Raw genomic sequence first — 13,069 nt, forward strand, 5'->3', positions numbered from 1 at the left:
AGAAAGCTAATGGCATGCTGGCCTTCATAACAAGGGGAATTGAGTGTAAGAGTAAAGAGGTCCTTCTGCAGCTGTGCAGGGCCCTAGTGAGACCACACCTGGAGTACTGTGTGCAGTTTTGGTCTCCAAATTTGAGGAAGGATATTCTTGCTATTGAGGGAGTGCAGCGTAGGTTCACAAGGTTAATTCCTGGGATGACGGGACTGTCATATGTCAAAAGATTGGAGTGACTGGGCTTGTATACTCTGGAATTTAGAAGGCTGAGAGGGGATCTTATTGAAACATATAAGATTATTAAGGGATTGGACACGCTGGAGGCAGGAAGCATGTTCCCACTGATGGGTGCGTCCAGAACCAGAGGCCACAGTTTAAGAATAAGGGGTAGGCCATTTAGAACGGAGATAAGCAAAAACTTTTTCATCTAGAGAGTGGTGGATATATGGAATGCTCTGCCCCAGAAGGCTGTGGACACCAAGTCTCTGGATGCTTTCAAGAAAGAGATGGATAGAGCTCTTAAAGATAGCAGAATCAAAGGTTATGGGGATAAGGCAGGAACCGGATACTGATTGTGGATGATCAGCCATGATCACAGAGAATGGCGGTGCTGGCTCGAAGGGCCGAATGGCCTATTCCTGCACCTATTGTCTATTATTATTTATTGCTATTTATTTATATCTGCACCTACAAAGTTTGTTGTCCATTGATCCTGTTTACAGTTACTGTTCTGTAGATCTGCTAAGTATGTCTGTAACGGGCTGGAGCTGAAGGAATCTGATAGGAGAAGAGATTGAACCACAAGAGAAAGGGACCCAGGGGGAGGTGATAGGCGGGTGAGAAGAAGTAAGAGGCCAAAGTGGGGGATAGAAGAAGAGGGGAGGGGAGGGGAACAGTTTTTTACCAGAAGAAGAAATCGATATTCATGCAATCAAGTGGGAGGCTATTCAGATGGAATATAAGGTATGATTGATACCCTCTTGAAGCAGGTGGGAACCTCAGACCGTGGCAGTGAGAGATTGAAGATGTCTTTGGACACCTCTGCCAGTTGGCTGGCATAGATTTTCAGTGGGTTCACCGTTTTGAAGGACTTGCTGACCTTGCCCTCCAAGACAGATATCACAGAGTAGCTAGATACTCCGTGAATTCACACAGGTGCAGTGTTATTCGCTCTTTTAAAGTATATATGAAAGGTGTTGCGCTCATCAGGGAGTGAAGCAACACTGCCATATATTGTTAGGTTTTGCCTTAAAGGACGCAATTGCAAACTCTGTTACAGCTGTTCTGCACCCAAATGTGTCTCTAATTTTACTTGGAATTACATTTTCCCTCTTTTACAATGGCCTCCCATTGGATGGAAGACCATAAGACCATAAGATATAGGAGCAGATTTAGGCCATTTGGTTCATTGAGCCTGCTCCACCATTATTTCATGGCTGATTATTCCTCTCAACCCTATACTCCTGCCTCCTTCCAATAACCTTTGATACCCCAATTAATTAAGAACCTATCAACGTCCACCTTAAGCCCCACTGACTTGGCCTCCATAGCCTTTTCTGGCATGGAATTCCACACATTCACCACTTTCTGGCTAAAGAAATTCAGTGGTTCATCGGTTCTATTTTATATCAGAGAATGTATACAATATACAACCTGAAATTCCTCCTCTTCTCCCTTCTAAAAGGACGTCCTTCTATTCTAATGCTGTGCCCTCTTGTCCTAGACTCCCCCACCATAGGAAACATCCTCTCCACATCCACTCTATTTAGGCCTTCAATATTCAGTAGGTTTCAATGAGAGTCCCCCCTTCATTCTTTTAAACTCCAGTAAGTACAGATCTAGAGCCATCTTATGCTCCTCATACTTTAACCCTGTTATTCCCGAGAACATTCTCCTGAAACTCCTCTGGATGCTCTCTAATGTGGAATTCCATGCCAGTGCATCCTTTCTTAGATAAGGGGCCCAAGACTGCTCACAATACTCCAAGTGCAGTCTGACAAATGCCTTTTATGTAGTTGGACTTCTTTAAGGCGTCGGGATTGCCAGTTCCGAATGCTGCAGATCTAACCCTCACTAGACTGCAAATCTCCCAGTTTATCCAGGGCTCCTGGTTTGGAAAATCTCTCAGAAGTACACACACACACATCGATGCAGGACTTGGTACAGCTGGTGTTTTTAAAGCCAACATTATTTCTCATGTGCACACATTCTCTAAACTACAAATTATCTGATGTCACAATAAAAAATGCTTCTTCTTAAATGCTCTTTTCCACACTTTTAAGCTATATGATGAACTATGTGCATCTAACTTTACATAGCCTCCGGCAAAAACCAGGGCTGAGATCCCATATTTGGCAAAGCAACAGAGCAATTAGTCAACCACTTTTATTCAGAATCATAACACTAAATGTTAGATATAAAGCATACATCGTAAATTTTCTTTGGGAAGTCTCAGATATTTAATTTTAGCGCTTTTAAGTTGGTGTGCCTCAATCTTTTGTTACCAGTGCAGTATTTGAACACAACACCAACCTTTTATGCCAACACCTATTAGAAAGCAAACCTGACAGACTGGTGCCCTAGACAGACATGAAAACTTTAGCCCTTGACTAGCTTCTCTCCACTCTTGGTTGAAGTCCAGCTCTCTTATGTTTTGTTTTCTATGAGCTCTCAGCATAACAAATTGTAGCATGCCGTCAGCACCTGAGGTAAGTAAAAGCAATTCTTTTATGAGTTCCCGACAAGATATTTGCTTTGCTAGGCATGGGGAAAGAAAAGAAGCAATGAATAACTTTTCAAACTGCTTGTTCCAATTGAAAAGCATCAGACATGAAAGAGAAAGAGAAATGAATTGAATGTTGTTTTTCCTGATGTAAAAGCTGATGGGATCTACCACTCTCCCTCTCTCGCTCTCTCTCTCTTCTTTTTAACTTGAACACAAGTGATTCATCATTTGCCCTGTCAAAAGTACTTTCCACAACATGACCAGAACAATGCAACTGTGATTGCAAAGAGCAGCTTCGATTGAAAGATAGCCATGACAGATATCAAAAGATTTTCCAAGTGCTACTTATTAAAATTGCATTTTTGACTGACAGAAAAATATTACAACTGTGAATCATTTGGTTGATGTTTTTGAGCAACTTACTAACTAAAAATAATTTAACACCTCCTTTAGTCAGAACAGAGGAACTGACAATCAAAATGATTACAAACATATCATAATTGCACATCAGAATAATTCGAACTTTTAAGGTTAAAAAGATTTTGTTCTGAACTTTGAAGTGAGCTTCACAGCCTTTGGGAAAACACCACTTCTTTGATCCCACATCAGTTGTAACAATGAACAGTCTTGAACTCTGATCACAGCTAAAGGTGTATTTTTTTTCTTACTGCAACTTGGTTTTGGATGACAGGTGCTTCATGTCACTTGGCTCTGGATGAAAGATGCAGGGGTTATCTCAGTCCAGTAACGAGAAAAAACGAGCAAAATGTGGCTTTTGGTAAGGTGGTGAAATTTGTTTCCATCCACTGGAACTTTATCATGATATATCACAAATATAACCTTTCCTTTGGGGGTAGCAACAGTACAAATAAAATACATTGGCAGCTTGGAATAAGAGTTTTAAAACCTCCAGCATCTCTTCTATAATGTGGACTAACATCATTAATAACTTCCCCAAGTTCCCAAGCAACCTTGTCTTTCTCCATAGCGAATCCAGGGGAGAGAAGTCCATTTAGAGTCTTGTTCACCTCCTGTGTCTCAACACAGATACGACCTTGCATCCTTTAAGAGGCCTATCCTCTACCTAGTTGTACTTTTGTCCCTAGTATACTTGTAGAATCTTTGGATTCTTCTTCACCAGTCTGCCAAAGCTATCTCATGTCCTCTTTTCGCCCTTTCATTTTCCCTATTAAGGGTACTTCTATACCCCCATACTCCTCAAGGGATTCACTTGATCCCAGCTGCCTGTAGCTGTCCAATGCAGGCTTCTTTTCCTCGCCAGATCCTTAATACCTCTTGCATTGAGCATCCCGTCCTCCTACCAGCCTTTCCCTTCACTCTAACAGAAACATGCAGACCATGAAATCATGCTGTCTCACTTTTAAAAGCCTCCCACTTGCCAGACATCCTTTTACTTACAAACAGCCTCTCCCAACTAACTTTTCAGAAGTCCTTGCCTAATACTTTCAATGTTAACCTTGGCCCAATTTAATACTTTAACTTCTGGACCAGTCCTATGCTTTTCCAGAACTACAGTATTCTAAAACTAATAGAATTATCGTAACTGGGACCAAATTACTCCCCCACAAACAGCCCCATGCTGTCCCCAGGAGGAGGTTGAGTTCTGACCCTCTCAAGTAGGTTGATCTCAATATTGACTGATTTTTTTTCTTGAATATGCTTAAGAAATTTCTCCCTATCCAAGCTCTTAACTTATGGTAGTCCCAGTCAATGTTTGGAAAGTTAGACTCTTCCTCCTATTACAACGCTATTATTCTCACATCTACCTGAAATGACTCTATGTATCTGCTCCTGTCTAACTATCGGGGGGCCTAGAGTGCAATCCCATCAAAGTCATCACAGGCCACATCTTCATGGGTTACATGAGGGGGAACTTCTTTACTCTGAGAGTGGTAGCTGTGTGGAACGAGCTTCCAGCAGAAGTGGTTGAGGCAGGTTCGATGTTGTCGTTTAAAGTTAAATTGGATAGATATATAGACAGGAAAGGAATGGAGGGTTATGGGCTGAGTGCAGGTCGGTGGGACTAGGCGAGAGTAAGAGTTCGGCACGGACTAGAAGGGCCGAGATGGCCTGTTTCCGTGCTGTAATTGTTATATGGTTATATGGTTAATTCCACCTGCAAAGCCTCTCTGGACAATTCCCCGGGGATATCCTCTCAAAGTGCTTCCATGATGTTGTCCCTCATAAGAAAATGCAACTTCCCCTTCTCTCTTATTTCCACCACCATCCTTCACATGGCATCAATGCTTCACAATATCGAACTGCCTTTCCCGTACCTTCCTCGGCCATGTATCTCTTATGGCTATAATATCCTGGTTCCCTACAATCACATCAGCCTAAAAAAGAGGGTGGATACAGTTCAGTCCATCACAGAAAAGCCCTCCCCATCCTTGAGCACACCCACAAGAAAGCAGCATCCCCACTATCCAGGCCATGCTCTCATCTCACTGCTGCCATCGGACAGGAGGTACAGGAACCAAGTTCAGGAATCAGGGTCCTGAACCTGGAGTGGATAACTTCACACTTCTCAACACTGAACTGATCGCTGAACACAACCTATGAACTCACTTCAAGGACTCTACAACTCATGTTCTCAGTTTTATTTATTTACTTACTTAATTTTTTTTGCGTCTGCTCAGTTTGTCTTCTTTTGCAAATTGATTGTTTGTTGTCTTGGTTTGTGTATAGTTTTTCATTGATTCTATTGTATCTCTTTTACCTGTTGTGATGACCTGCAAGAAAATGAATCCCAGGGTAGTGTTTGGTGACTTGTACATCATCATTATCATCATTATGTGCTCTGTCATATGACGTGGGCAATCATAGTCTTTTTGACTCCCTCAGGACTGAAATTTCAATCTAAGGGTTGCAATATTTCCTTGGACTGTTTGAAGGGCTTTGATTTTTATTTTTATTTATTTAGAAGTACAGTAAGGTAGCAGACCCTTCCAGCCCAGCGAATTCACGTGCCCACTTACACTTGTGTGATCAACTAAACCTCTAACCCATACTTGGGTGGAAGCTGGAGCACCCAAAGGAAACCCATGCAGTCATGGGGAGGAAGTACAGACAGTAGCAAGACATGAAGCCGAGGCACTGGCACTGTTATAGCATTACATGAACTGCTGTGCTACCGTGTGTTACCACCCAATGTTGTCCAACTTTAAATATATTTGTAGCTTAGTATTTCTTCCCCCAGGCGGTTAATCTGATCAATGATTCTACTTAGACTTCCCCCCCCCCACCATTAATCCTGTCACTGAACTGCATTGTAAACATATTAAACCACTTTAAAAATGCTGCTATCATTGTAAATACATGCTGATATTTATGTATTTATGCATATCCATATGCATATTTCAACTAACTTTTTTAATATAATCCTTAATAATTGTTAAATGTTGTTTCCGGTTAGAAGGAGAAGGGCAGGAAAAACACTGGAACACTACTATCTGGAAGTTACCATCCAAGCCAGACACAATCATGTCCCCCTAAATACATTATCGTTCCTTTTTTGCTGCTGGGTCAAAATCCTTGATTTCTCTCCCTAACACCATATAGTGGGTGCTGGAACAACTCTAGGAGTCCAGCAGTTCAATAAGGCAGCTCCCCACCACCCTCTGAAGGGCAGTTAGGGATGAGCAACTAAATTCTGACATGGCCTGCCAAGTCCACATCTCTTGAAAGAATTAACAAAACCATAAAAATGTAATTTTCTTCTTTTTCATACTGAATCATTGAGAGAAACAACACAGCAATAGGCCATTCTGCCCATTGAGTTTGTGCTGGCCATCAGGCATCCTGTTCTTAGACTACACCAAGGCTAATCCACAGGATTAATCTATCACTGTAAAAATTAGTTAATTGGTTTATCATTTTAACATGCACTGTGAGACAGTGAAAAACTTTGTTTTGCATGCCATCCTTACAGATCATTTCATCATATCTGTACACTGTTGTAGAGGAAAAACAATAAGAGATGGCATACTAAATCTAACTATTACAGGAAAAAGTGCTGTGCAGACAATAAGATATATGGTAATTACAAAGTAGATAGTGAGGTCAAGGTTCCATTTTATTGCACAACCCTGCATACTATAGGTTTAGGCTTGTCACTGTTGAATATGGTATGGCCATCAAACTGGCTCTAGAAACCACAGGCATGTATCATGTGTACTGGTGAAGGGTCTCGGTTCGAAACATCGAACGTTTACTCTTTTCCATAGATGCTGCCTGACCTGCTGCGTTCCTCCAGCATTTTTTGTGTGTTATTTGGATTTCCAGCATCTTCAGATTTTCTCATGTTTGATGTGTCATCAAGTACAGGTATTGATCTTGGTGTAATTTTGTCACATGTACTGAGATAAAACATCACACAAAAAGCTGGAGGAACTCAGTGTTTCAGGCAGCATCTACTGATGGAATGGACAGACAAAAATGAATGGGCAGACAAAAATGAAAGATTCCTTATTTAAAGCCACTATATTGCAGAAACAGGAAGATTAATTAATCCGAAGAATTTTGAAACAACTACATGGTGTATTTTTAGAACTAGGACCCCAAAACAGAGTGAGACAGCTAATGTTCATTGTTTCATTTAAGGAACTTGACCTTGAAATTTTGGTGCCTTTTTGGTTCAAGCAGATATAATGTGGACTAGTGTTTCAATTGAGCATGCAATCCTTGACATTTAGGCCTATGAGAAAAAGTATAGTATCAATGACAATGGCATTAAACATGCTAGAAGTCCTCACCTACCATATGTGATGAGTGTACCTGCAGTCCACAGTTAGGGAGTCGTAGCAAAACCTAGAACTATAAGACAGAGGAAGTTGAGTCCAAAGCATATTGATGAGACCATGTTAGTCAATTGTTTTGTGGAATTTATTGCTACAAGCAGCTGTGAAGGCCAAATCGTTTGGTATGTTTAAAGCAGTGGTTGATAAGTTCTTGATTAGCAAATGCATCAAAGGTCACAGAGAGAAGCCAGGAGAAAGGAATTGAAAGCTCAAAGTTCAAAGTAAATCTATTATCAAAGCAAGTTTCTGTCACCATATAGTACCCTGAGATTCATTTTCTTGCAGGCATTCTCAGCAGAACAAAGAAATACAGTGGAATCAATGAAAAACTACGCACAGCACTGAGAAGCAACTAATGTGCATCTGAAGGCAAACTATGCAAATACAAAAAAGTACAAATTTGCTCACTTTGTCTTCTTTTGCACATTCATTGCATGCTCAATAGATTTGATTCAGTTTGTTGATTCACTACTCCACATTACATTCTGCAGGGGGATAATAAATCAGCCATGATAGAATGGTGAAGCAGACTCAATGGGCTGAATAGCCTAATTCTGCTCCAGTGCTTATGGTCTTATGGTTTTGTGGTTTTCATCACAGTGACAATGGCTCAGACTAGTGTTTACCAACAGAACAGTAACATCTCGACAGCCTGCTTCCGCGGCAAAGGTAGGCAACAGAATCAACCTGAGTGCAAATTTGAAGTATCAGCAGAAAGGAAGATATGATTTAGAAATTTATTTAGACAATGAACAATTGAGTTAGTGCAATACTTGTGTCAAAAGCAGTAACAGCAGCAAACATACTGACTTTTGGGTGAAGTTGAGTGACAACTGATCCATTGATACATGGTTCCATTAGATTTCTGGATGGACAATGAACCCATAAACATTAATTTTCCTTCTCTTTTTGCACTGTTTAATTAATGTAGTTTTATATATACTTATTGCAGTTTATAGTTTTTATCATTACAGTGTGCATTGCAATGTACTGCTGCCACAAAAGAACAAATTTCACTACTGCGGTATGCCAGTGATATTAAACCTGATTCTGATTCAGAAATGATGCTGTTACAAACGACTGAATAATGGGTGAAAGCACTTGAGTAAGAACAGCTGGGTAATATTGAGAGAAATCAGCAGCACTCTGAAAAGCATTCTGGTGAGATCCTGCAACTATTCAGTACATAGAGTGCACAGTGCAACGCAATGCACAAAGTAGCTATCACTGTAGCAACCTGAGGAAACAGGCCAACACCACAGGGAATTGACGGGCAGAGGCAACTTAGATTGGATAGGAAGAAGGTTTTCAGCACAGCCATTTTATGTCTGCAGAATGGCAGACGGCATGCCAACTGTATGCCTGCGGAAAGTGATAGATACATACATGCCAGCCCATCACAGACAAAGCCCTCATAACTAATTACATGGAGTGTTGTCACAAGAAAGCACTTCCAGGCCATGCACTCTTCTCACTTCTACCATCGGGAAGGAGGTACAGGAGCCTTAGATTCCACACTACCAGGTTCAGGAACAGTTATTACCCATCAACCATCAGGCTCCAGTACCAGTGGGGGTAACTTCACTCACCTCAACTCTGAACTGATTCCACAACCTTAAGACTCACTTTCAAGAGGACTACAACTCATGCTGTCAATATTATTTGTTTATTTTTTTATTTGCACAATTTGTGTTCTTTAAATGCAACACACACAAAATTCTGGAAGAACTCAGCAGGCCAGTCAGCATCTATGGAAAGAGTCAACGTTTCAGGCTGGGACGTTTCAACAGGACTGGAGAAAAAAGGATAAGAAATCAGAGTAAGAGGGTGGGGGGAGGGGAGGAAGAAGTACAAGGTGATAGGTGAAACCGGGAAGGGGGGTGAAAATAAAGAGATTGGGATTCAATTGGTGAACGAGGTAAAGGGCTGGAGAAGAGGGAATCTGATAGGAGAGGACAGAAGGCCATGGAAGAAAGGGAAGGGGGAAGTGATGGACAGGAAAGATAAGATGAGAGAGGGAAATGGGAGTGGGGACTGGTGAAGGGGGGTGCCCTTGACAGAAGTTTGAGAAATCAATGTTCATGCCACCCAGCTTGGAAGTTATCCAGACAAAATATAAAGTGTTGCTCCTCCAACCTGAGTGTGACCTCAATGTGGCGGTAGGGGAGTAACTTCACCGATATGTCGGGCACAGGTTAGATCCTCAGAGATGTTGACACCCAGGAACTTGAAACTGCTCACCCTTTCCACTTCTGATCCCTCTGTGAAGACTGGTGTGTGTTCCCTCATCCTACCCTTTCTGAAATCCACAATCAATTCTTTGGTCTTACTGGCGTTGAATGCGAGGTTGCTGCTGCAACACCACTCAACCGGCTGGTCCATCTCACTCCTGTACACCTTCTCATCACCATCTGCAATTCTGCCAGCAATACTTGTCTCATGAGCAGTGCCTTGTCAAAGGCCTTCAGAAGATCTAGGTAATAACGTCTACTGACTCTCCTTTGTCTCTTCGGCACGTTATTTCCTCAAAGAATTCCAACAGATTTATCAGACAAGGTTTCCTTTCAAGGAAACCACGTTGACTTTGTCCTATTTTATCATGTGCCTCCAAGTACCCCGAAACTAACGGACTTCAACATCTTCCCAACAACTGAAGTCAGGCCTACTGGCCTATAATTTCCTTTCTTCTGCCTCGCTCCTTTCTTAAAGAATGGAGCAATATTTGCAATTTTCCAATCCTCCAGAACCATTTTAGAATCTAGTGATTCTTGAATGCCGTCATAATCTCTTTAGCTACTTCTTTCAGAACCCTGGGGTGTAGTCAATCTGGTCCATGTGACTTGTCTAACTTCATTCCTTTCAGCTTTCCAAGCACCTTCTCCATAGTAACAGCAACTATATTCACTTCTGACCCCAGACACTCTAAAATTTCTGGCATACTGCTCGTGACTTCCACAGTAAAGGCAGCCACAAAATACTTATTAAGTTCTTCTGTCATTGCTTTCTCACCCATTTCTACCTCTAGAGCATCATTTTCCAGTGGTTTTGATATCCACTCTCACACTCTTTTACTCATCTGATAAAACATTTGGTATCATCTTTTATATCTTTGGTTAGCTTACCTTCATATTTCATCTTTTCTCTTCTTATAGCTTTTCAGTTCCCTCCTGTTGGTTTTACAAGCTTCCCAATTCTCTACCTTCCTACTAATTTTTGCAATATTGTATGTCCCCATTTTTGTTTTTATGCTATCTTTGACTTCCATTGTCAGCTATGGTTACCTCCTCCTCCCTTTAGATTGCTTCTTTATCTTTGAGCTATGGTTGCCTCATGCCCCCTTTAGATTATTTCTTTATCAGTGTCTTCTGAACTGCCCCCTGAGCAGCCATCGCTGCTCTGCCATCGTTCCTGCAAGTGTCCCCTTCTAATCAACTTTGGCCAGCTCTTCTTTCCTGCTTTTGTAATTCCCTTTATTCAACTGTTAATGCAGATACATCTGCCTTCATCTCTGCCCTCTCAAATTTCAGGGTGAGTTCTATCATATTATGATCACTGCCTCCTAAGGGTTCCTGTACCTTAAACTTCCTAATCAAATCTAGTTCATTACACAACACTCAATTCAGAATTGCCTTCCCCCCCAGAGGACCCAACTACAAGTTGCTCCAAAACCCCATCTTGTAGGCATTCTACAAACTCAGTCTCTTCGAATTTGGGAAAACAAGCTGATTTTCCCTGTCTAGTTGCATATTGAAATCATCCATTGCACATTGTCCTTTTTTACATGACTTTTCTTTCTCCAATTTTAATTTAAATCCCACGTCCTGGCCACTGTTCGAAAGCCTGGGTTAACTGTTATCATGGTCCTTTTAAGAAATACCCTTGCTATTTCTTAACTCTACATACATAGATTCTACATCTTCTGATCCTATGCCATCTCTTTATAAGGATTTGATCTCATATTTTACCGACAGAGCCATCCCAACCCCTCAGCCTACCTGCCTGTCCTTTTGATACAATATGTATCCTTGGATGTTAAGGATAACATTTCCTATTATCTTCTTTCAGCCACAACTCATTGATGCCTATGATGTCATATCTGCCAGTCTCTAACTACAATAGATTATCTACCTTAATCCATATACTGCATTGAAACCCCTCCATTGGTCAGGGTCAAACATGGATGTTGCATCCCAGCTTTCTACATGATTTGCAAGCCAGTACACAAACCAGGTACAATATGGAGAACAGGCAGTTCCCCATGCAGCAGGCTCCCTCTCTCCATGCAGCTGATGAATCGAAAGGAATGGCTGAGACAGATATAGTTTGGCACAAGCAGCATCGCAGGAATTGACAGTCAGCATTGAACTCAATGTAGGACCACCTTAGGGACTCCAGCTCCAGATATTTCCTTGGAGTTTACTCCCAAAGCCTTCCCCTTTGCCACAAGGCAGTAGATGTCTGGCACATGGTGTCAGGATCGGTCTCCTTTCGGATTAACCGGGTCACGATATGAATGTTTCCGACTAGGCCCTTTTTTACTTACGAGGCCAAGTAGCTAGCTCGACACTCAACCCGACACGGATGGAAAGCGTGCTCGGGGGGTGGCCCGACTTGGATTCGAACTCGGGAGCCTTTGCTCCGGAGTCCGGCGCTCATACCATTGTGCCACCAGCCGTCCAACCACAACTGACAAGCCCTATATGCCCAAAGCAACTGGTTTTAAGGTGTCCATAACCCACCTTTACCCCTTTTCTTGTTGGTAGAAATGGTTCCACCTGAATTAGTAGCTAAGCCACATGTGATGGCCAGGAGCCGGACTTGATTGTCAGAGGCTATTAGAGATGTATGCCACCGGGAGCATTTAATAGGGAATGGGAGCTTAACCCCTCTACTGCCCCTGGCTATAACCACCTTAAGAAACTCTATAATGCATGGATTTAGATATATTACTTCCATTCCTGTATTCGTTACCCTTTTCGATTTTCTCCCAAGTTACTCTTTGATGCATCTCACTGACTGCAATTTTGCCTTACTCTCTGCCTGTCCCGCCCCATAGTCTCACTACACACTGCACCTACTTGTATACCAACTGCCTCACCCGCAGCCCTATCACTCTGGTTCCCAACCCCCCTGCCAATTTTTTTAACTACTCATATACAGCTTATTGCTGCTGCTGCCCCCCTCCCCAATTTGACTTGTCCACACTCTTGAAGCATAGACTGTGTCCCTGATATTCAGCCCTGGTTGAACAGCAATTTCCTGCAGCTATGGATTGGCAGGCCTTCAGTCACTGCCATAAATTCCACTGTCTTGCCAGGAACTCCATCTTCTTTCCTGGCAATACTCTGACACTGAACCTGATTCTTTCCAACCTCAGTGTTGTACTTGACAGTGAGATGTGTTCTGAGCACATATCTCTTCCATCTGAAAACCTATCTGCTCACAACCCCTATTTCCCATCTGTACCCCTATCTTATCTCGCCTTCTAGTACAACCTTCATTCGTGCCTCCCCTTCCTCTGGACTTAACC

This window comes from Mobula birostris, chromosome 3 (assembly GCF_030028105.1).
Source record: "Mobula birostris isolate sMobBir1 chromosome 3, sMobBir1.hap1, whole genome shotgun sequence".
NCBI classification, from domain to species: domain Eukaryota; kingdom Metazoa; phylum Chordata; class Chondrichthyes; order Myliobatiformes; family Myliobatidae; genus Mobula; species Mobula birostris.